Below are 23,124 nucleotides of genomic sequence, written 5' to 3' on the forward strand. Positions count from 1 at the left end.
GCATTTGTCCCCGGCCCCCCGCCTTCCAGCACAGCCGCGCAGATGGGCCACTCGCTGCGGCGTAACGTGCCCGACCCTGCGGCTGGACCCCCTCCCCCAGGGCGCGGGCCCGGGCGTCCCGGCACCTGCGGGCGCCGGGTCGCCGTAGCAGCTCGGCTCTCCGACGTCCGCGGAGCTCCCAGCCCCGCGCCAGCGTTCCCCGGCCGGGTTTCGAGGCTCCCTCCTGGGAGAAGAGGGGTTGGGCCGGCCGCGTCTCGCCCACCCGTCCCGCATACGGCCCCTGCGGTGGCACTTACAGGGCTCGGCCGCTGCCCCGCGAGCGCGTTCCCCGGGGGTCCATGGCGCTTCCGGACCCGCGAGTCAGGCCGCGGCGTCTCGCAGCACCGCCCAGAAAATGGACGCCGGCGGCTCGGCTCGGCCGGCCCGGCCCGCCCCCGGCGTGGGGTTGGGGACGCAGCCTGGCTGGGAAGAGGGCTCCCCGGCCTTAGCCGCGGGCCGGATGTCGGAGCATCAGCGCGCCCAGGACGCGGCCTCGGGAGGACACGGCGGGGCCGCGGCGGAGGGACGCACCACGGCCCTGCGAGGCCTCAGGCCCAACCTGGGTGCGACTGGGGGCGGGGTGGGGGGAACCCACGACGGCCCCAGACGCCAGGAAGGGAGCAGCGGCCTCCGCCTCCCTCTCATCGGAGGAGAACACAATTCAGAACCTGCCGCGAGGGCAGCCGAGTTAGGGGATTTACGGCCACAGAGCCTAGTCACTATCAGAACCAGGCCTGGGTCCGCAGAGGGTTCCCTGGGTTCTGCACCCAGATCCCAGAGAACATCCAACCCTTGCACATTTAAAAGAGGCAAGCTTCAGAGAAGTCAACTGCAGTTTTAATTTAAATTCTCGGGAATCGAGTGTCACCTGCGCTTTCCCACGGCTGACAGGAGAGGCCTAGATTGATTTTCCTAACGTGCTATAAAAGCTAGTTCACGCAAAAGACCCGGGCCTCTTCCTTGAATAAAGCGCACTGACTGCCTGCTAGGATCTCTCGTCCAAGATTCAGGGACTGCTCATTGAGAAAGTATTTACTGAGGCCTGCCACAAACTCGCCTTGCGGAGAAGCTAACAGCCTAGTGCTCTAATGTACAGGTTTTGTTTGCTTGTTTTCTACACAACCATCCGCGCTCCCTGCGTTTTAGTAGTATGAATCTTATTTTAAAATTTTCTTTTGAAAAGATTCATTCCCAGGTTACAATTTATAAAGGATAAGAAGTAGGTTCTTTGCACGCCTTACATCCTGTTTTTAGCGTGGAATACAGCATACACAATTCTGCATCCTAGCTCCTGATCACGTTTTAAGATTGTGATCATTCTGATGAATAAAGGAGATTCCAATATTGTATACAAAGCGGTTAAAACATAATCACAGAGAAGTATACGGACTTAAAATCAAATTAAAGCATCATGTAATTTAAAAATAAAGACAGGGTTTTGAAGGTTGATAGATGGGCAACCTGCACACACATGTACACTAGCAGGTCGCAACCTCCTCAGAGCCAAGTGCCCTTTATTCTTCTCCGAGGGCCACGTTCAGAAAGAGCTATTCCACTAAACTGCATTTATTAACTGATGATTCATCTTTGTACTTAAAAAAAACCCAACAGTCCTGCAATGTTTTTGTATACGTAATTGCCAATCAGAGCTACAAAACCTGAGCGAACATGTTGTTAATCATGGATTCCAAACTAAGGAAATCTGTGGTCTGATTGCAAGTTTATGTGTTTCCACTGAGGCTTTTGGGAAAACTAAGGCATGGGGATTAGGAACTTCTAGTTGGGAAGTGCCAGTACGAGGTGCTGTTCTCTGTGCTGCCCAGCGATTGGAAGGTGGGAGGTGGTAGAGTGGGGCAATTTGGCCTTTGGATTCTGCCTGCCTGGGTTTAAAGCCCAGCTTTGTCAATTACAAGGCAAATTACAAGTCACTGTGTGACTTTAGGCAAGTTATTTAACCTCCCTGAGCCTTGGCTTGCTCATCTGTAAAATGGGGCTGATTTTCATATTACGCTTACCTCGTAGGGCTTTTTGACAGTTAAATGGGGTAACACGAGTGAAGCATCTGCATACGGCTGTCGGTGCTCGAGGTCAAGTATTCAGAGTTCTAAGTTCCTACCATCCAAGCAGTAAGAATCGTAGTTCCCGTATGTAAAGCAACTTTTATACCATGGAAATTTTCCATGGGTAGGCTGCCAGGGTCACATGGTGAGTGACATAAAGGGATTTTAAATATAGGTCTGACTTCACAGTCCACTTTCTGTGCTGCTAACATGTTTCAGGTGGTACCTTGATCAGATGCTGTCAACAGCTTGTTAAGGGTGAAATCGGCTCTGGTTTTCCTAAGAGGCTTAGCAAGTGAATGGCTCCTTACATCCACTTTGGAATTCATAAACAGTGGCATTTCTTTCTCACTAGGGCCAAAATGTTTCTCCAAAAGCGAGTAGATTTCCCCTAATTTGTTATTAACAACTAAAATATCACGGCAACAGTTTTAAACACCACAGCCTAAAACTTACATAATCAGACTGTCCTTCAAAATTTTCCACCCTTCCTCATAACCGGTCACAGATTCTCTCTCTTAATCATGCTTCTTAGTATGGGGAATTATCTGGAAATTTCCAAGAACGTCCCAACTTGTCATCATTTTATTCTTTTCTGTAAAAATTTATTCCTTTCAAAACAACTAACTGTGATATATTTTTATATCCTTATAATATTTTTCATTTCAATGCATTTGCAAATAAGAAAAAAATATCCTAAGACTTTTAAGATCCTCTCCTCTCTTAAATTTCTACTAGTTCTTCAACATCTCCACAGCATGGCTCCTGATCCTTTTCTAGCGGCCTTTTCTAGGAAGAGGTCCTTGATTTGTACCCCATTTCATTTAATCCCCACATGATTTCTGTTATGTTACAACTGCCTGTTTCAGCTTTCTGATTTAAGACTCTTGGCCAATTTATTAACTGCGCCCCTTCTTTCTCTTTTTTAAGGTTTCAATGTTATCATTATATAGGAAACAATCTAAACTGTGGCCCTTTGAAACCCACTTGCTTCCTTTGTTTCCCACCGTGGGTTAGGAATCTGTAACTCATTCCGCCTCCCATTCTTCACGCACTATTAATTTAATTTATTGTTTTACTTCTCTCTTCCCAGCATCCTGGGTACTCACCAAGTTCTGTCGCTTGGCTTCCTCTTATATGGCTGCTTCTCTCTTTCCCTTTAAGCATTTTAAGAAAGTCCCTGTCCAAATCATCTTCTCTAATCTCCACCACATTCCTGAAAAGCCTCCTGTGATGTCGTGTTGAGAAGTCTACCAAGGGCCTTGCAGAGGCAGTGTGTAGAACGCGGGTGGCAGCTTCCCTCCCCAGGAGCCAGGCAGGAAGTAGTAGGAACTGGGGTCTACAGGATCATTCATGTCTCACCTAAATGGGGAATGGGGTTGTCACGACCCAGCCCCAGACCAATTGTTGCCAGATGGGAATGCCAGATCTGCAGAATTTTCCAATGAAGCCCAAATCAGGACTTTTATATAAAATATATTCTGTGTCTTGATCAGGTCCTCTAGCTGTAATGACCAATTTACAGAAAGTCTCTGAGACAGAGGAACATGTAAAGCAGTTGGGGGGGGGGATGAACTGGGAGATTGGGATTGACATATATACACTAATATGTATAAAATAGATAACTAATAAGAACCTGCTGTATAAAAAATAAATAAATAAAATTAAATTTAAAAACAGAACCAAGGAATGTAATCTGAAATTTCCGATTTGAGGAAACTCTATGAGTCAAATTGTTTCTTCAACAAAATTTTTATGACAATAGCAAGGATGAAAGAAAGAGAGGGAAGGAAACCTACAGATTAAGTGAAATTTAAGAGAATATTAATTGCACTGTATGGACCTCATTTGGAATTGTGCTTTGAACAAGTTTTTTTTTTTTTTTTTTTTTTTAATGACCTAACTGGACAAATCTGAATGCTGACTATGATATTTGAAGTTATTAAAGAATTATTGTTATTTGTTGGTGTGATAATGATGCTGTGGTTCTTTTTCTTCCTTTTTTTTTTTTTAATATAGAAAGTGTGTACATGTCAATCCCAAACTCCGTAACTCTCCCTACCCCAACCCTTCCTCCCTGGTAACCTTAAGTTCTCTGTGAGTCTGTTTCTGTTTTGTAAATAAGTTTATTTGTAAAGCGATATCATGTGGTTATTTTTCTTTCTTACTAATCGACATTTAAAAATTTTTTTTTAGTTTTTAAAACTTTTAATTTAGAACTATTTCAAAGTTATAGAAGAGTTGCAAGAATAGTACCAAAAAACTATATACACTCCAATCATATCTTTTTAGCTATTTTTTTTCTTGAATCATTTGTAAGTTGCAAACATTCTCTCCCACACCTAAATACTTTAGCATTTATTTCCTCAAAAAAAAAAGTGTCTTCTCTTAGTATCCTTGTCTTTTAGAGAATCATACTAAAATATTTAGCAATAGAGCGATATGATCTGGGATTTGCTTTAAAATAATACAGGAGAGGACTTACATGAAACAAGATTGGCCAGCCATTGAGAACTGTTGAAGCTGGGCAAGGACTGTACAGGGGTTCATTAAACCAGTTTTTTCATTTTTTTTTTTTTTTTTTTTGCGGTACGCGGGCCTCTCACTGTTGTGGCCTCTCCCGTTGCGGAGCACAGGCTCCGGACGCACAGGCTCAGCGGCCATGGTTCATGGGCCCAGCCGCTCCGCGGTATGTGGGATCTTCCCGGACCAGGGCACGAACCCGTGTCCCCTGCAGCAGCAGGCGGACTCCCAACCACTGCGCCACCAGGGAAGCCCATAGTTTTTTCATATTGTATGCATGTTTAAGATTTTCATAATAAAGTTTTAAAAGATTATGTTAATGAAAGACTTTAAAATGATATAAAATGCTTATGATATGATATTAAGTAAATGAAAAGAAGATACAAAATTGTCTATATTATCTCAATTATTAAAAAAATCGCCAGGCATAGATAAAGGACTGAAGGAATGCACGCCAAAATGTTAACATTCCAAATTATTTCAAAGTAGATATATATTACTTTTATAATTAGAAGTAAAAAGTACAATTCAAAAAATAGAAAACAGAAAGTTGGCAATGGATTCAATTAAAATTCTTGTTAGAAGTCAAGCAAAGTACATATATGGGTTGGACTGACCAATGGGCCCCCAGTTTGCAGCTTTTGACTTAGAAAATGGGTCCACAAACTACGTCCTACAGGCCAATTTCGCCTGCCACTTGTTTTTGTACAACCTTCAAGCTGAGGATGGTTTTGACATCTTTAAATGACTGAAAAAGTAAATCAATAGTAAAATAATATTTCATGGCATGAAGATTACATGAAATTCAAATTTCATTGTCCATAAGTGAAATTTTACTGGGACACAGGCATGGCCACTCATTTCTGTATCTATGGTGCTATGTGTATATATATAAAACATATATAATTATTATTATACTTCATATTATATATTAGTATGTTTTGAATTTCATCAATAAAGAGTTAATAGAAATTTGTTTTCTTTGTTGTTATATAAATACCTACATATCAACCTCAGTTTTGCCTTGATCCACAGAGCCTAAAATATTTACTATCTGGCCCTTTACGGAAAAAGTCTGCCAACCTCTGGCTTAGAACTGGGCTTCCCATGTGACCTAAAAGCAGCTTGGTTTAGCAGAAAGTGCACTGGACTGGGAGTTAGGCGTGGCCACTTAACTCTCTGAGTGACCTGGAGAAATCAGAACTTCTCCGGGCCACAGTTCCCTCAGTGACAGAATAAAGTGAGTCTAAGTTTCACACAGCAACTGAAGTCTGTGCTTCATGTTCCCGTGAGAGCTGAGCAAGAAGTACTGGCTGAGTAATATTCCATTGTATATATGTGACTCAGCCATAAAAGGAAACGAAATTGAGTTATTTGTAGTGAGGTGGATGGACCTAGAGTCTGTCATACAGAGTGAAGTAAGTCAGAAAGAGAAAAACAAATACCATATGCTAACACATATATATGGAATCTAAGAAAAAAAAAAGGTCATGAAGAACCTAGGGGTAATATGGGAATAAAGACACAGACCTACTAGAGAATGGACTTGAGGATATGGGGAGGGGGAAGGGTAAGCTGGGACAAAGTGAGAGAGAGGTATGGACAAGTATACACTACCAAACGTAAAATAGATAGCTAGTGGGAAGCAGCCGCATAGCACAGGGAGATCAGCTCGGTGGTGCTTTGTGGCCACCTAGAGGGGTGGGATAGGGAGGGAGGGAGGGAGGGAGACGCAAGAGGGAAGAGATATGGGAACATATGTATATGTATAACTGATTCACTTTGTTATAAAGTGGAAACTAACACACCATTATAAAGCAATTATACTCCAATAAAGATGTAAAAAAAAAAAAAAAAAAAAAGAAGTACCGGATGATGGCAGCATTACGTGCTGGTGTGCCAGCAGGGGCAGTGCTTCTGGAGACCACGGAATTCAAACAATCAGAATATCCACTGGGGATGGTTTACCGGGCACTCAGACCAGGGCCTGGAAAGGTGGGTGAAGAGTAAGGAAGACAGGCTTTGGGGGCTCCAAAAGCAGAGCAGCACACCTGTGAGGGCAACATGACTTTGGGCAAAAGAGTTTCTAAAGTCTGCTGCTTAAAATGGGTATTTTGGGTCAATCTCCAGGCTGAGGAGCTTTGTGGACAACCAAAAGCATTTGGTCACAACCCCTGTAAACATCTGCTCATTTAAAGTTTAACCCAGCTCTAGTCAAGTGACGGCAGCAGGGCTGGGGGGTGGGCTCTGGCATCCTCAGCATGTAGAATAGGAGCCTTGGGATAGAGACTGCATAAGCTTCTGGGATAAATCACCCTTAAGGATGCCCATCTGTGGGCTTTTCATAACAGTCAACGTGGGACGGTTAAGCCCTAAGGCCAACATTGCGGCCGAACCAGACAGAACATGAGAGCACCCAGGCCCTACACAGCAGGCCCGCAGCCTGCATCTCAGGGGCTCTCCCAGCCTCCTTCTACGCGTTGCAACGCTTCCCACTCCTCCCTCGTACCCCAGGCCCCCCAGCTGCAGGGTGCAGCACAGCAGCCTGCCTCCCGACTGCCCGCTTTGTTCCCTCTTCCTGATTTTCCGCACGCCCCTCCCCGCCTCCTTGCTCCCCACTTTGCCTCCTCGATGGCCCTTCCACAGTCTCCCCAATATCCTGCATTTTCTGATCTTTCAGTGATGCCCCTCTCTTTCCCTACTAAAGGTCCCCTGCTTCCCTCCCACAGCTCAAGAAACAAGAGAAAGGGGGAAAAAATGACAAGGGCACTGCCCTTCTGGGATTTAACCACATTCTCAGCTGGTGGCTTTTGTTTTCTCGTCTCACTGACTTGTAAGGCCCTCGGGGCAGGGACTCTACGTCATGCTCAGTGCTGGGGAAGATGGGCAGGACTGTGAGGCCTTAGTTAGAGTAAGGCCTCAGACAGGGTAGAAGATTTGAGCAGGCAAAAAACAAAAAAACAAAAAAACGGAATTTCAAAATATCTATTTGGCAGCAATGACCACGGGGTAAGGAAGAGGTTTGTTTAATCATATAAAAAAAATCATGAAAGTCTTCACAGCATTTTATGAACGCAGAAAAAGTATTTATACTGGCATTTTAAAAACAAAACCGAACCAGAAAACAAACTTCCTCCACAGGCCAAATATAGTGACTGTAGACCCAAATGCTAGTCTCGAACCCTGAACAGGAATAGCTGCAGAAGCAAGAAAGTCATGAAAGGAAAAGATGCAAAATGAATTACAAGATCAAAAGAGCCATTTTCTGGTCAATGAGACGTTTGGGCCGTGGCAGCGCCATGCTGGGATCACCTAACAAAGACAAGCGCTTTGGCAATTGGTCTTTGATTTACCTGCTTCCCACAGAAGCAGAACGGCCAGCAGGGAGACCCCCACTGTCTGTCAGGGAAGGTAAAAAAGCAGAAGCATCTTGCCTGCATCACGAATTCAAATGTTTGCATTCAAGGACTTCTCAACTTAACATCTGCTCATGAATGCGAAAGAGTGGCAGCCATTATGGAGGTCACCTGCTAGGCCAGGCAGACCAGCTTGGAGACGGGCAGCCAGACATACGGTGGCTTATTAGGAACCAAGACATTTGGGGAAGGTGATTGAGGATGAGACACAGAGTCCCAGGGAAGAACCATCGTTTCCATTGGTCGAGATGCCCCCAAACTGAAGGCTAGCCTTCAGGAAACAGTATAAAAGGCCACTAAGAGAGCAGCATGCCATTCATTTCTTTCTGGAACAGAGAGGATATACAATTGTACCTGTCCATACAACCCCCTAGCCTTGTGAAAGTGGACGTGAGCTTCACGGGGAATTTCGTGTCACATTTCCATTCTGCCTGGGTTGTAGTGGTGCCTATCACACAGTAGATGCTCAACAAATATTTGAAGAAGTGAACTGAACAGTTGAAGCCCCTCCCCACTGATGGGCAATATTCTACTACAAAGAACTAGAACATTCTTCATGCAGCGGAATGTTTTATGGCTAGTCAAAACCAAACGAAGTGTAAGGAGTCAGCCAGGCTACTTCTAACTTGTGATAAGCAAAGCCCACTAAATTGTGAATCAGTGTTAGAAGATGCTTCTGAAACACTGAGAAGACTTTGAAGGGTCTTATGGTTTCTAAGGTGTAGAGCAAACCTATCCCTTTGCTCTTGGAGCTTCATTAGCAGATGAACCTAAAAGGCATGAAAGAGTTCTGGTTCTGAATAATTTCCTTAGTATTATTTGTTCAAATAGAGAAAGAACACTCCAAGCAGTGAGGTCTTTACAAAGCCACCAACAGAGTTCTGCAGAAACTGAAGCGTTTGAGGTGGTCAGAGGTCAAAGACAATTTACTGGCAAGGTGGGACAGACCCTTCCACCTCTTGCCTTTGAAAACAAAAATTAAAGGAAGCGGCTCTCTCAATGTTTTGCCACGAATTGAAGTTCTGGAGTTCTTAAGGAAAATAAAGCAACAGGCTTCCCAGAAATTTCCTTGCTCCGGGATTCCTTTCTTCTGTGGATTTCTTGGGCTAGCACCGAATCTGTGCCCAAATTTTAATACCACCTAGGACTGCAAAGTCCAGAACTTTACTGTACCTTCTGAGGCTGTGTTGCGGTGGGTCTGGGTCAAAGGCAATGACTCTGCCAGCACTGAGTCCTGGGAATTTGACTAAAACCAGCCATGCGGGCCTGGCCCACTGTCTCGGTTCGGGGGCAGCTTACCTAAGTCGGGCTCAACGCACCACGTCCTCAGAGCTGGCTCGGATTTAATGGCAGTTACTCGTAGAAAGGAGTTTGTGGTCTGAGCATGAGCACCCCCTCTTCCTAGCAACGCTCTCCATCAGCCCTTCCCCTGTCTGGATCCATGTCACCATCCAGGTCTCCACCTAAATACCACTCCTCCGGAAGGCGTTCCCTGGACAACCATTCTAAAGTGGCTCTTCGGGCTTCCCTGGTGGCGCAGTGGTGGAGAGTCCGCCTGCCGATGCAGGGGACGCGGGTTCGTGCCCCGGTCCGGGAAGATCCCACATGCCGCGGAGCGGCTGGGCCCGTGAGCCGTGGCCGCTGAGCCTGCGCGTCCGGAGCCTGTGCTCCGCAACGGGAGAGGCCACAACAGTGAGAGGCCCGCGTATAAAAAAGAAAAAAAAAAAAGTAAAAAAAAAAAAAATAAATAAAGTGGCTCTTCGCCTCGCGACAACACACCCTTGTTTTTTTTAATTTCATCTTCTCTTTCTCCTTTGCACTTGTCTTCTCCAATTAATTGTTTACATATTTATTTTTGTGCCCCTGGCCCCTACCACTCCACCACACTATGGGTGGGTCTATGAGAGGCAGGCCCTGGTCTCTCCTGCTCATTACGGTATTTCTAGCCTCTGGAATATGCCTGGTATGTATTATGTACTCAATATATTTGTTGAACGTTTAATTACCAAGAAAGCCATTAAGAACGGCATTTCCCTTGGAAGGGAGCTGCTAGAATGAACCATATGGTACCAAGGAACTCAAAGGCTTACGTATTAAAGAGAAGATCATCTTTCTAGATCCATCTCCCCATATCAACCAGCCCTAAGATGTGGTCTGGGTACCCATTTCCTCTATGGGGGATCCATGGAAATCGCTGAGGTAGATCTACATCCCTCTAGTAGCAAGAGATGCCATTTTGGTAATTTCACTGAGTTAAGGCTTGGAAAAACAATTCCTATTCTCCGAAAAAAGAGTTGAGAATTTTAGACTACAAATCATTCAGGCAGAAAACCACAGATTTGCCCATTTTGTTTTGGTGAGAACAAGGCAGTTGTTTGCACATTCTTCCTGTCGCACCTGCTCTGGCCTGCCCAGTGTAAACACCTTAGCCAAAAAGTATAAATGGGCTAAGCACTGCCTTTTCAACAATGAGAAGGGATAAGTGCCATCCTCTACAATCGGCAGGAAATCCAATGATAATTGTAAATGGGTAAGTTTAGAAAAGCTTTATGCCTGGTGAAATATGAAGGCAAAGCATTAAGGCGAAACACAACAAAGTAATAAATAATAATTATTCTTCCATTCACTGGTCTATTAATTACAATGACAATGGTACAGTATACTTCCCAACAGTCTTATTTGGCTTTCAAGCTCCTTGACTTGTGTTTAAAATTCTTTTAGGAGAGACCAAGAGCAACATAAATGAATAATGCCACAAAAAATCATGAGGTATGAAAATCTATAAGGTAACACAACCATGCCTGAGTTAAAAACAAAAGGATCGACATTTTACAGAGAAGAAATACACTGTTGAATCTCTCAGGCATTCAATTTTAGGGTAAAACAATTCCATTGAATCCATCTAATCTTGTGATTAAGATTCAAATGGGTTCAAAATGATTAATTTGTACCAGCCTATTAAAATAGAAGACATTGAGTTGTAATCTTTTCGAACAGCAATAGTGTTTTAATTACAAATGCTGGGCTCATTATTTGCTCAAGAACGAGTGACAATTAGCTTGATCCTACTGCAACTGTTAATGCTACTGATACTAAAATAAACAGGCAATGCTGAATCAGGGTTCCGACATTTCCCTTCAGTTTACGATCCTCTGATTGATGCTATATGCAAAATGTACTTAGTCTTTTTAAGTCACAGGCGAGAAGGAAAATGGCTCCCAAACAGCAAAAAAAAAAAAAAAAAGGTATTGCAAGAAGGATACTTCATGGCAAGCCCAGAAAACAAAATCACTGTGAGATGAATCATGTTCTCATATAATTGAACCAGAGAAAAAACTCCAAGCAAAATATTTAAGTTGGCCTCAAAACAACAATACAACAACAACAACAAATCTTTAGTCCATTAGAGGTTTGATTTTATAGACAGTGCTTTGGAATATTAGACAAACTGCTAAGATAAAGCAACTATTTACCCAGATGGTTCTGCAGCTCGATGTTCTACATACTGGAGCAAACCTCAGGGAGGTTTTGGGTTTGGCAGCATCTCCCTCCTAACACACCTACAAAGATGGTTGCACAGAGGCTCCATGTGCACTTATAGTTGGGGCTGGGGTGGGCTTGGGTTTGGGTTCTTCTCTACTGAGAGCTCAGAGGTTACCAATGGAGGAATCAGGCAAAACAACAGCATAAGCATTTTCTGATTCTCAGAATGTCTGAGATATCTATTGTTTCAGTGGCGCTGGTGAACTCGTGATAATGAAACTACACCTTTGCACACAAGCTTTGACCAGCATTCTGGAGCACATGACAAAGAAAACCTTAATTTTGAAAGTGCTGAGCACAAAGGGGAAAAGAAAAAGCTCTACTGTGCAAGGTTTCTATGTATAGAAATATGGCTTAATTTTTAAGGCTTGAAGACCGCATGTATAAACGTCTAAAACCAGTTCAGACTCTACATGAGAGGAAAAAGAACTGCAAAATTTTCATGAAACATTTTTTTTTTAAAGACTATCTTTTGCATATCTGTTACTGCATTTTAAAATAAGATGTGGTTACTAAAGAAACAGGTTCTGGCCCAGTGTTAATTTGAAACTAAAATATATTTGAGAAGTTAAGCTCAAAGGAAAGAACCCATGAATTTATTTTGAAAAGTGCTAGAATTTGGTGCTTACAGAACCACAGCTGTATGGTTTGCAATGAACCATTCTAGGGACTCTGTTTCACTCAGTGAGGCTATTTTTCTTCTAACAGAGCCATCTATATTTAATATTTCCCCCTTTAAAATTGTGATTCCTCATCTCCCCAAATAATACATATACAAATAATGCATTTATTCTTGTACATTATCTAAAATTGATTTTGGAAGCCTCTAAGTTTTTATTTTCATCTTTCATATAACACGTTTAAAGACCGCTTCTTAAAATTTAAATATTTTAAATGTTTCTTATTAAGCTTATTTGCGCTGTTCAAAATTATCTCCAGAAACCCATTTATTTTTAGTTTCAAGCTAAAATGGAGCTGAATCCACAGACTTTTCAAAAAATTCTTTTGTGGTCTAATGGCGCCACACCTATCATATATATGATTTTTTTGGAGGAATCATCTCACTTGTATAGCAGAATCATTTTATAAGTTTATAAAAGCTATATATTTGTATAGTATCTGAATAGGAAAGGCCATCCAACTGAATACCCTCCCCTCCCAATCACAACTGTCTTATTTAATTTGTTTTAAAAGTCATATTTCAATCTATTTAATGTTCTTGCTACATGGCTCAAAAAAAATCTATAAAACATGCAAATTTCAACCTACCTGTATGTATCACTTAATGCATCACAAGACATTCAGCCATTTTTATGTAAAGCGATGGAGACCAACTGATTTCTCCGTCTTCTTGCTCTCAAGTTTTAGATGCAATTGTCACACACACACAAAACCATACGCAGAACAGCTTGAATGTACTGTGATCACGAGAACTGAATTTATCAACAGGAAAACAGGTTTGAAAAAAGAAGTTTCTCATCCAAGGTTTCTCTGAGGCTGCAACCAAGGAAGTAGCGTGTTGAATTTTTTTCCCTTCCTCCTCTGAGAGTTCAAAGCCTGGAGCTGACCACTGCAAAGGCCACTGTCACAGCTGCTGAAAATCAAACCACTGATACCAGTACTGAAAATACAAATTTGAGAACCAAGTTGTTTGTACACCATGGAGTGCATAAGAGTTAAAAATAGATTCCACCTTGCCTCCTACCCGCATAATAAACATGTAAGTTTCAAGTGTTTAATTTGATATTCACATTAATTAACAATACAACATACATTATTTAAAAGACAGCAAATGCAAGAAGAAAGGGGAGACACCATCTGGTAGCAGAGTTTTGTTGTTGTTTTTGTTTTTAGGGTTTTTTTTTTTTTTGGCTTTGTTAAAAAAAAAAAGGTAAAATTCTATTTTGAATGTGATGAAAAGCAAACATCCAGAGGCAAATGAATCGGAGCTGAAAGGTGATGCTGAAATAGCTAAGGCTGTAATGAGGCAAAAACAAGTCTTCGCTACCAGATGATATGGCATCCCGAGCATTTACATACTCACATCTGAAATACTAGGCAACGTGTAATGAATTCTATACACAGCATGCACACACAGCACAAGCACGGCTAATCCTGCCTGCCATCTTAGGCTCGCAGAAGCAAGATACGCACTGCAGGCAGCACACGAGCACTGGGGAAGGAGGAGGCAAAGGACAGCTCACCTTAAATGCAGTGTCTGATTAATGTTGTAAGTGACATTGCATATCAGCCTCAGAGTCTTGGTTCAACTGGGTAGGAGGGAACAAAGAAAAATGTCATCAACTGGTGATGCAAGATGAGCCCAATCACTAAACACTGTTTAGCAAACTCCAAATTCTGCAACCAGACAGTAGAAGGCATTTCATACAGTTCAGCAGAGCTGCTGCACAATGAATGTGCCCTTCTGCTTCTGAGAATCAAACAATCCTTTTGCTAAGGAAGAAAATAAGCTGGAACGAATACTGTCACACCTTCTTCTTGAAGAAAGCTTTCAATACAGTATGTATCTGGTTCGGGATGCATTTTATAGACTGTTAATTTCATAGAATGGCTAGCAACAACGACAAGTACAAACCTTTTAAGCTACTGCAAAGTAAAGAATAATATTATAAAGGGTGTAGCATTTCTAGATTATTTTTCAGAATCCTAAATGGTGCCGGCAGGCTTGTAGAAGAAGGCATGATCAGCTGTCTGTATCCGTGCTATAACCTCTAACCACAAGCCGTGTAAATGTATTCTGCTAGATGTATCTGCAGTACAGAACGGCAGATACCTCCCCAGTCGGAATGGTATTAAAATGTGAATGAATTTGCTTAAACTTAAAAGCAGAATAAAAGCACTTACAGAAAAATAAACTGATGCTGAGTTCCTTTCGATGTATAGCTGACCATCACGAGCGATAAAATAAAAGCTGTCCTTAGGACACTGACCTAAATATGTTACGTCTTGCAACAGCATACTGTACTTGCTCAGAACCGAGGAAATGCAAAATGATTTTTCTCCTTCCTCCTCCTCCAAAGGCTAGAACGTAAAGTAACCAGCCATTAACAGGAGTACCAAAAGGCTTTGTGTATATATACTGTACATAGTGTAAGGGAAGAAATGGTGTTGAGCTGACATGCAATGTTTCTTTGTTTTACTTTGAGGCTTAGCTACGCTCCCACGATGACATTGACATCATGGAGGTCAGGGCTGACACTGGGGTGCTATCTGTTTTATGAGTGAAATGTTTTCCGAAAATTAAATCTCATCTACTCAAACACCGAATTTCATGTCTTCTTCAATATCCCCTCCCTACTGCCGCTGCTCAAGACTGATGGGCTTTACTTTGGCTGTATGTAATAAATTGGAATCACCTTCTGTAGAGACTCCAATACATAATCGTAGGAATTAATTTTTTAAACAAAAAACCGTCAAGAATTCTGATACATCCCCCTTTCAATCTTTCCTATCAACACACACACACACACGCACACACATGCACACGCACACAGGCGAAGCTCAAATTGCAATGAAATGTTTAACATGTGGAACAAAAAATGTGGAAAGAGCTGCTTATTCAGGATTTTGAAGAAATGCCTAATAAGCAAAGACTGTTTTGCTACAAAACCAGTGTCACCATGTTCCAAAAGAGAGGAAAACAGAACAGCTTGCTAGCAAAATTTGCTCCAGATCCTGCCGGCAGGTAAAAATCAGAAAAGCATTTCATTTACCATGCTGTATAAAACATGAAGTCTTTTATTTTTAAGGAAATGGAACAGATTCTTTTCTACTCTTTCTTCAGCTACAAAGAAACCATACCCACCCCCAGCCTTAGATCCTGGACATAAGCCAACACTTTTCGAAAATGTTATGAGACTGATTTTGAATATATAATACGTACGTTTTTCTTCTTCTTATTTCTCCAAAAGTCTTTAATTGCCTATTGCATCACTAAATATGCTAATGTTAATTAATTTTAACACGTGCAAAAATGAATTAATCTTTTCTGGGGTTGCCTCTCTCTTCTGTAAGAACTGGCTGCAAATAATCAGGTTAGCAAAACATTTAAGTTGCCCAGAATTTTTTTAAAGGGGAAAATGTATTTGAACATCTGAACTTAGGTACTAGGTTTCACAGCCGGATCTTTTGTTTCTAGCTCTCATTCTGTCTCCTTCCACCGAACCCAAGTGATTTTTTAGCTCAATGTATGGAAAGTATCCAGCCCACCTCTATCCCGTACACTTTAGGGTCTCTGAGCTGGGTTGTCCAGATGGTCGGTCATACCTGAACCACTCCGAGTCCTCTTCGCTTTGGAGCACATCTCTCTCCCACAACTACTCCAGAAATAAACGTGGCTTTAACGGAAACAGTAGCTCCTGGTCTAACCCCGATGGTGGACCCATCTTCCCCGCCCCCACCATCATTACTCTATGAGCTCTGGTTAGCATTGACAGCGACAGAAAATTAGGATGGAGTATCCGTAGGCTAATTCCTCCTTCACCATGGAGGTTGAGAATTAGTGAGCCTATAACGCTCAGTTGCAAGGTACCAATTTAATATATGGTCATCTATAAAGCAGGGTCCTTCAAGTGGGGTTGGAGGAGGTTGAGGTGAACACTTAGACGTTTGATGCCCTTGATGTCTGTCCAGATAGTCCTCATCAGTAACACTTGAAAGCTAGACATTCACATTAAAATACTCACAAATTATTATCATGCAAGCTGAATATACATGATACGGAATCTACTCTGACCACATAGAATGAAGCCGCTGCCTCCTCTGCTTGAGATAATAAATGACAGGGACAAGGACAGTAATCCAGATCAGGCTCCCACAAAATGAGTGAATAGCGTTATGTCCGCTTTACAGGGGCAGGGTGGTGAATGTGGTCAGGTCCCTTACTTGTGCTTGTAAGCCGGATGGCAGGGCAAGTGGTTTCCAAACCTCCCAGTGGGGTTCTCTGTCTACCGTCTGTCAAATCGAGCCTAAAAGCCACGTATTGGTTTATTTTGTGATGTTCCAAAACATTCAACGAGCAAATGTGGCTTGTTTACCGAACCTGCTTGTATTAAACAAATTTGAGCTGTAGTTGAAAGCATTTAGATGGATGAGCTTGTTTAGACAGACATTCTCGACTAGTAAATCCTGTTTTGCACATAAAAAAAAAAAAACAAACCATGCTCATGCCCGAATTACTTAAGCTTTGTCATGATTACAAGTGGCAAGGGTATGCACTCATTTATGATTTTTAAAAATTGTGTGCTCACCAACCTCCTCAGGGCATAGGCACAAACGTTCATTTAACAGACAAATCCCTTTTCCGTGATGAAAATTTTAACCTGTTTTTGCCTCTTTGATGAGTCAGGCACAAGGAACCCAAAATCCGGCAGGAGCAGGCTGGAGAAGGACAGAGCTAGCGGTAAGGGCTGCCTCTTTCACTTTGATTAATGTGCCCTTACTTGCTTACAGTCTCCTTCTGCAGTCGGTCTGAGCTCATTCTCTTTTCAGTCCTGTGGGTTAAAGTTAAATTGCATGACTTATGCAAAGTACATAATTCAAGTATGAACAAAGCTTGACTCTCTGTTTAAAAAAAAACATAAAGTCAGGGCACTGAGTCCCCGAGGAGTCCTTGGTTTATAAACATTTGGATTGGTTTGCACATTTCTTTGCTCCATTCACTGCATTAAAAACTACAGCTGGTTTCCGTTTATACCTAATATAGATATTCAATATTTGTGGGTAAAATTTGTTATCAGGTTCGGCTACTATAATCTTGATTTTTTTTTTCCTAATCTCGATTTTTAAAAATAAAATGTTTACCAGATGTAACATTTTTGTTTAAGTTCTTTGAATTTAAAAAGTTTAAACATTTTTATGAGGTTGGTTGTTACATTTGTTTGTAGGATATTCATGGAAACAATATGGTGACTTAATTTATCAATGACTAAAAATGCCTTTGAATGATATTTTAGCCTAAATTTTTAGGAAAGTCCAATGCTACTTTGAACATCTACATTTTGCCTAGATATCTGGGCAGGGACTTCTGCTTTCTACTTTGATCAGAGCTAAGTCTATAGTAGCTACCATTTTTTGAAAACCTACTATGTACTCAATATTTTAGCTATATTATATTATTTAATTCTAACCCAATAATCCTGCAAGGTGGATATTAGTTATCATCAATTTTAAGTGAGGAACTAACTGAGATTACCAGTCACACATAGCAGAGCTAGGATTCAAACCCAGTCCAATTGATTCCAAAGTCTGGGTCTTTCCACCAATCCTAAAAGGATAAAACCTCCTCCATCCACATTCTGTCCCGATGTACCGATAGGAATCTTCTGATTGTGCAGACTCCTGGTAGAGGGAACCCCTATTCCCTGGAGCCAGGACTACCCCTGTTTAGATGAACCAGCCTCAACTCTCCAAGCCCTGGGAATTGTGGGTACCAACTGGAGAGAGTTTGGACCAACAGGTGGAAAAGACTAAGAGAAGAGGAATTAACTAGACCATGTTGGAAAGTTAAGGATAGAAAGCAGGATAACAGTTTTGGTCAGAGATTTGTCATAATTTGGAAATGTTTTATCAGGCGAAATAAGTGGAAAAGCTTACACATCCATTTGAGCAAACTACTTCACCTAATGAAATCCAGTCTTTTCATGGTACAGATGAGGAAACTGAGACTATGAGAGATCTGGTCATTTGCCCAAGATCACACACTTAGTAAGTGAGTTTACCCATTTGCTGTATTAAAATTCTTCTACAAGCCTGCATTTGTGAATAAATTTGTTATCCAGTTGTTAGATTAATCTAATCTAAATTATCAAAGAGGGATTTCCCTGCTGGTCCAGTGGTTAAGACTTGGAGCTACTATTTCAGGGGGCACGGGTTTGATACCTGGTCAGTGAACTAAGATCCTGCATGCTGTGCAGCCAAAAAATAAACAAACAAACAAACAAACAAATACATAAATAATCAAAGAAAACTCAGTATAACAATCAAGACTGACCTGGTTTCAAGCACCTTATGCTAACATATATATATGGAATCTAAAAAAAAAAAAAAAAGGTCATGAAGAAACTGGGGGCAGGACAGGAATAAAGACTCAGATCTACTAGAGAATGGACCTGAGGACACGGGGAGGGGTAAGGGTAAGCTGTGACAAAGTGAGAGAGAGGCATGGACATGTGTACACTACCAAACATAAAATAGATAGCTAGTGGGAAGCAGCCGCATAGCACAGGGAGATCAGCTCGGTGCTTTGTGACCACCTAGAGGGGTGGGATAGGGAGGGTGGGAGGGAGGGAGACACAAGAGGGAAGAGATATGGGAACATATGTATATGTATAACTGATTCACTTTGTTATAAAGCAGAAACTAACACACCATTGTAAAGCAATTATACTCCAATAAAGATGTTAAAAAAAATAAATTAAAAAAAAAGACTGACCTGGTTTCTACTCACAAATAGTATTTCTGTCCTGAACAGAAAACTTAAGTCCGTATGATGAGTCCCTTCCCCAACATATTTTAAAAATGGACTTTTGAAAAGCCTAACTTTTGAGTAAGAGATTTTCCAAGCTTAGTGTTTCAAATGCATCATTTTAATGATTGCCTCTCTATGGGAACATCTGTACATTCTGCCCCCATTTAAGATCCCTTCCAGCTCTGAAGGTTTGTGATTCTAAACAATCCAGCCCCGCTTGCTTGCTTTCTAGGTTGGTTAGGCCAAGAGCTGGACTCCAAGTCTCCTGCCTCCTGGCTTGGTGACCAGATGACTGTCTCGCTCACTGGCAGTAATTTTAGATGCCAGCCAGATGGCTTGCAAAGGGGGCTTTCAAATCAACTCCATCAGCTCCACCCTGCTCGGAATATGAGAGGAGGGTTATCTCTCTCAGTGGTCCTGAAGCAGTAGAACAAAGGCTTGGGCGAATGGACATGTGGGAGGGGTTTGAGCTCCAGGAAGCCTGCTCCAATTCTCAGACAGGAGGTTTCTCACTTCCATCCATTAGCATCTGTGTAAGATGAGGGCAAGGAGGGCACACTTGACGGCAAGGACCGGGCAGCAAGCCTTGGGGACCAAACTGAGGTTACCCTCGAGGAAAGAGTTGGAGCGAGAAGGGAAATGTGAACCATGTGGTCTTCAACCGAGAAAAAGTGGTATGTGACTTAGGGTTGCCAGGGAGACTGTGGTGGACAACATCCCACCCCAAGCTAATTCAGCTCAGACTCTCCCGTGGGAATATCCTCAGCATGGCTCACCACCATGTTCGATGTCACTACCTCAGCTTTAGCAGCAGAATAGTCCCTGCTTTCATTTTGCAGTGCGTTGGAAATGTGGCACTAATAAAGACCTTGCGTGCCCATGGAGATCAAGAGCATTCCTGCATCTCTAGTCACACGTTCATCTGCAGCCATCACTGTTTGCCACTCCCCAGATGGAGAGCAAATGAAACAGCAGGGTCTTCTAGATCCTGAATGGATGAAAGCAAGAAGGCTGAGTTTCTTCTTTCCAGAGAGATGAGCAGGCAACCAGGTTGAAGAGGGAAGGTGGTGACGTACATGAAAGTGGAGAAGGAAGGATTCTTACAGATGGGGTAAAATCTACCCCACGTGAGAACATCATCCTCTCCTCATGTCTTTCTTCATCCTGGGCAGCACATATTCCAAGACAACCCGGGAACCAATTCATTTGCTTCCTCTTCTCTCAGATGAATGAATTTGTAGTTCGGAAAGGTCACAACCATGAACCTCTTCTCACCAGAGCAGCCTAACAAACCTCAGTGAATCTTCACTTCCTTTGGACTAAAGATAAAAGCACAATATGTTTTTGCTGTGTTGAATTACCTGCCTTGACTTGCGTCTCTGGCTGGCATCCTGTGAGATCTCTGTATCTCCCACAGCACCTAGAGCATTGCCAGGTGCAATGGAGGGGCTTATATGGGTAGGATCTTGATTAACCAACACCAGATTAGGGGTCCTTTCTCTGCTCCGACCACTACCAGTGGAATCTTCAGCTTTGTCCTTTGAAACCACTTCCTAAAATTAGAGAACCTGTTCCATGAGTTAAGGAACAGATCTGGAGACTAAAAATACCTATGGAAGTCTTTCAAGTTCTTAATCACTTGTTTACCAAGTTGGGGGGAGGGGGTGGGGGAAAAGTTGTCTGGCAAGCAGACCACAGGCTTTGTTTATATCTGTCCCTCCTAGAACAGGGAAAGGGGACACAGAAATAAGGGTGGCTTGACGACTACACCACTGCCTCCAAAATGTGCCTCAATGTTTCCTCGGGCTCTCAATGGCATAGCGCATTTCACAGAATTATAGGATAGGCAAGGCACTTCAGATGATGTCATCTGAACCCCTTCTTTCTTTTTCTTTTTTTAAATAAATTTCATTTATTTATTTATTTTTGGCTGCGTTGGGTCTTCATTGCTACGCGCGGGCTTCCTCTAGTTGCGGTGAGCGAGGGGCTACTCTTCATTGCGGTGCGCGGGCTTCTCATTGCAGTGGCTTCTCTTGTTGCAGAGCACGGGCTCTAGGCGCGTGGGCTTCAGTAGTTGTGGCTTGCAGGCTCTAGCGCACAGGCTCAGTAGTTGTGGCGCACGGGCTTAGTTGCTCCGCGGTATGTGGGATCTTCTTCCCGGACCAGGGCTCGAACCCGTGTCCCCTGCATTGGCAGGCGGATTCTTAACCACTGGACCACCAGGGAAGTCCCTGAACCCTTTCTCTGAGGGAGGAGAAAATCAGATTCAAAGAGAGTGTGATATCTGAAGACCTCAGCAACCAGGATAAAAGCCGTATTCCTTAATTACTAGTATTCTGCTCTTTGTAATTCAACACACTGGCTCAACTAAAAAAAAAAATCCACTTTTCACCTAAATTGCTGCCTGACAAATGGTTATAGAATAAGTGAATTAATGAATAGATTCCAGTATAGAGGGTTTATAACTTCTTTCCCAGTTCCTCTCAGAAGAAAATGTTATAGAATACTTAATTTTTTTTTTACTTAATTTTTTTTAAAGCTCAGCTAAATATAATTTTTAGCAAAATAGTAAATATTAGGCAAAATATCACCTGGGACCAAGTGTTATTTGAGAAGTATCAGAGATAATAGGCTTGATTGCTATATTAAGTCAATCAGATTAAGTTCAACCAGCTGAAGTAGGCTTTTATCCTATTTGGTTTGCAAAGAAAAATCTCATGAGTTAGCATAAGCAGCTAAAAATAAGTTGCAGGTTTCATTTTCTGTTGTTCAGTATGGTTTTGAAACCAGAAGGTGCAAAACTAGGAGATTCACCAACACCCACTGAAGATCAACAATTCGAATAGTCCCCTTTCTGGCACAGCAACCTGATTACAGCTCACAACCAGGCCTAAGACACGTACACCTATGTCCCTCTCACCATGGTCTCTTGAGATGGCTGCCCCTAATGAATAAGGCATGGCAGGAAATTAGGGACTGAGGCCAGTCCTGGGGGACAGTGGCTTGTGTGTGTGTGTCTTGTCATATCCAGACGGGATGCCACATAGACATCAGCCCCATATGCACAGCCTCAATCTTAGGTGGTGCTGGGGACCCCTCCACAAAACAAGGGAATAAATAATGCTAGAATTTCACTAAGATGAGGCCCTGAAGGTAGTGAGCACAGCGGGTACCCCTCGACCTAAATGCCCAGGGCCTTGTGCAGTTCCATACTGCAAACCCAGGGGGCTCACGATACGTTTAATTTCAAAACTGTCTTCCCAGGGCCAAGTCTGGCAAAAGGGTGTTTGACAGAGGCATAAATGCTTCAAAGGGAAGGCAGCCATCTCACACTGGAGCGTTCAGCTGAGGTCCGGGGCCTGGGGACAGCAGAGCTGGTGAGAGAAAGCCTTCAGCGGAATGAGATTGAGAGGGGGCAGGGAAGGGTTAATCTCCTTCCATTAGAGGAGGGGCCGTTGGTGAAGGTGAAGGGAATAATCTGTATGAAGAGCAGGGAAGACAAAGAGCCATTCCAGAAGAGAAATTACCGTGCAGGGGTGAGAAGGAGGATTTGTCCTAGATTTTTCACCGTGAGACCATTTCTTAGATCTGAGTCTTTGAAGTTACAGTCTCAGGGTGGAGGAGGGGAGAATATTCACACTCAGTGCTGGAAGACGAGCTGTGATTGGGTCTGAGATGGGCTGACTCTGACTGACTCTGAGAAGCAGAGGGTGAGGCCAAAGCCACCAGGATGCCGCCGTAGACGCCTAACCATAAATTAGAAAGCGGCAAAATAAACAATAGGAGTTGCTCATAAAAGAGAAGCCAGTGGAGTGGCTGAATCCCCCTTCCTTGGGGTGAGGAACAACCTCCCCCTTTTTTTAAACCTAAAATAAAACTTTCAAAAAGTTGCTTTTAATCATTTTTTGGGAAAGAGTTTAAGATTCACAAGTTGCAACAATAGTGCAGTAACCGTATGATGTCATCTGTCTTCCCAGAATGGTATTATCTTATACTACTGTAGTACATTCTCTAAACCAAGAAAGTAATATTGGTACGACACAGTTAACTCAGG

General features: G+C 42.6%; 1 protein-coding gene across 5 annotated transcripts in view; it reads right to left on the reverse strand.

Annotated features, from left to right (window-relative positions):
• Positions 1 to 23,124, reverse strand: part of ZBTB38 (zinc finger and BTB domain containing 38) — a 78,109-nt gene that overhangs the window by 43,792 nt on the left and 11,193 nt on the right. Inside the window, exons 3-4 of one of the 5 annotated variants that reach the window (XR_009532609.1) lie at positions 13,786 to 13,851; positions 12,129 to 13,172 (exon numbers count right to left, since the gene is read on the reverse strand). The exons of 1 other annotated variant lie outside the window; for it this stretch is intronic. The gene's annotated coding sequence lies outside the window, so the exon portion shown is untranslated. Of the gene's footprint in view, positions 1 to 296; positions 589 to 12,128; positions 13,203 to 13,785; positions 13,852 to 23,124 lie in introns of those variants that run through there. 3 more of the 5 variants (XR_009532608.1, XM_060099595.1, XM_060099594.1) reach the window with 3 other exon arrangements.

This window comes from Mesoplodon densirostris, chromosome 5 (assembly GCF_025265405.1).
Source record: "Mesoplodon densirostris isolate mMesDen1 chromosome 5, mMesDen1 primary haplotype, whole genome shotgun sequence".
Classification (NCBI taxonomy): domain Eukaryota; kingdom Metazoa; phylum Chordata; class Mammalia; order Artiodactyla; family Ziphiidae; genus Mesoplodon; species Mesoplodon densirostris.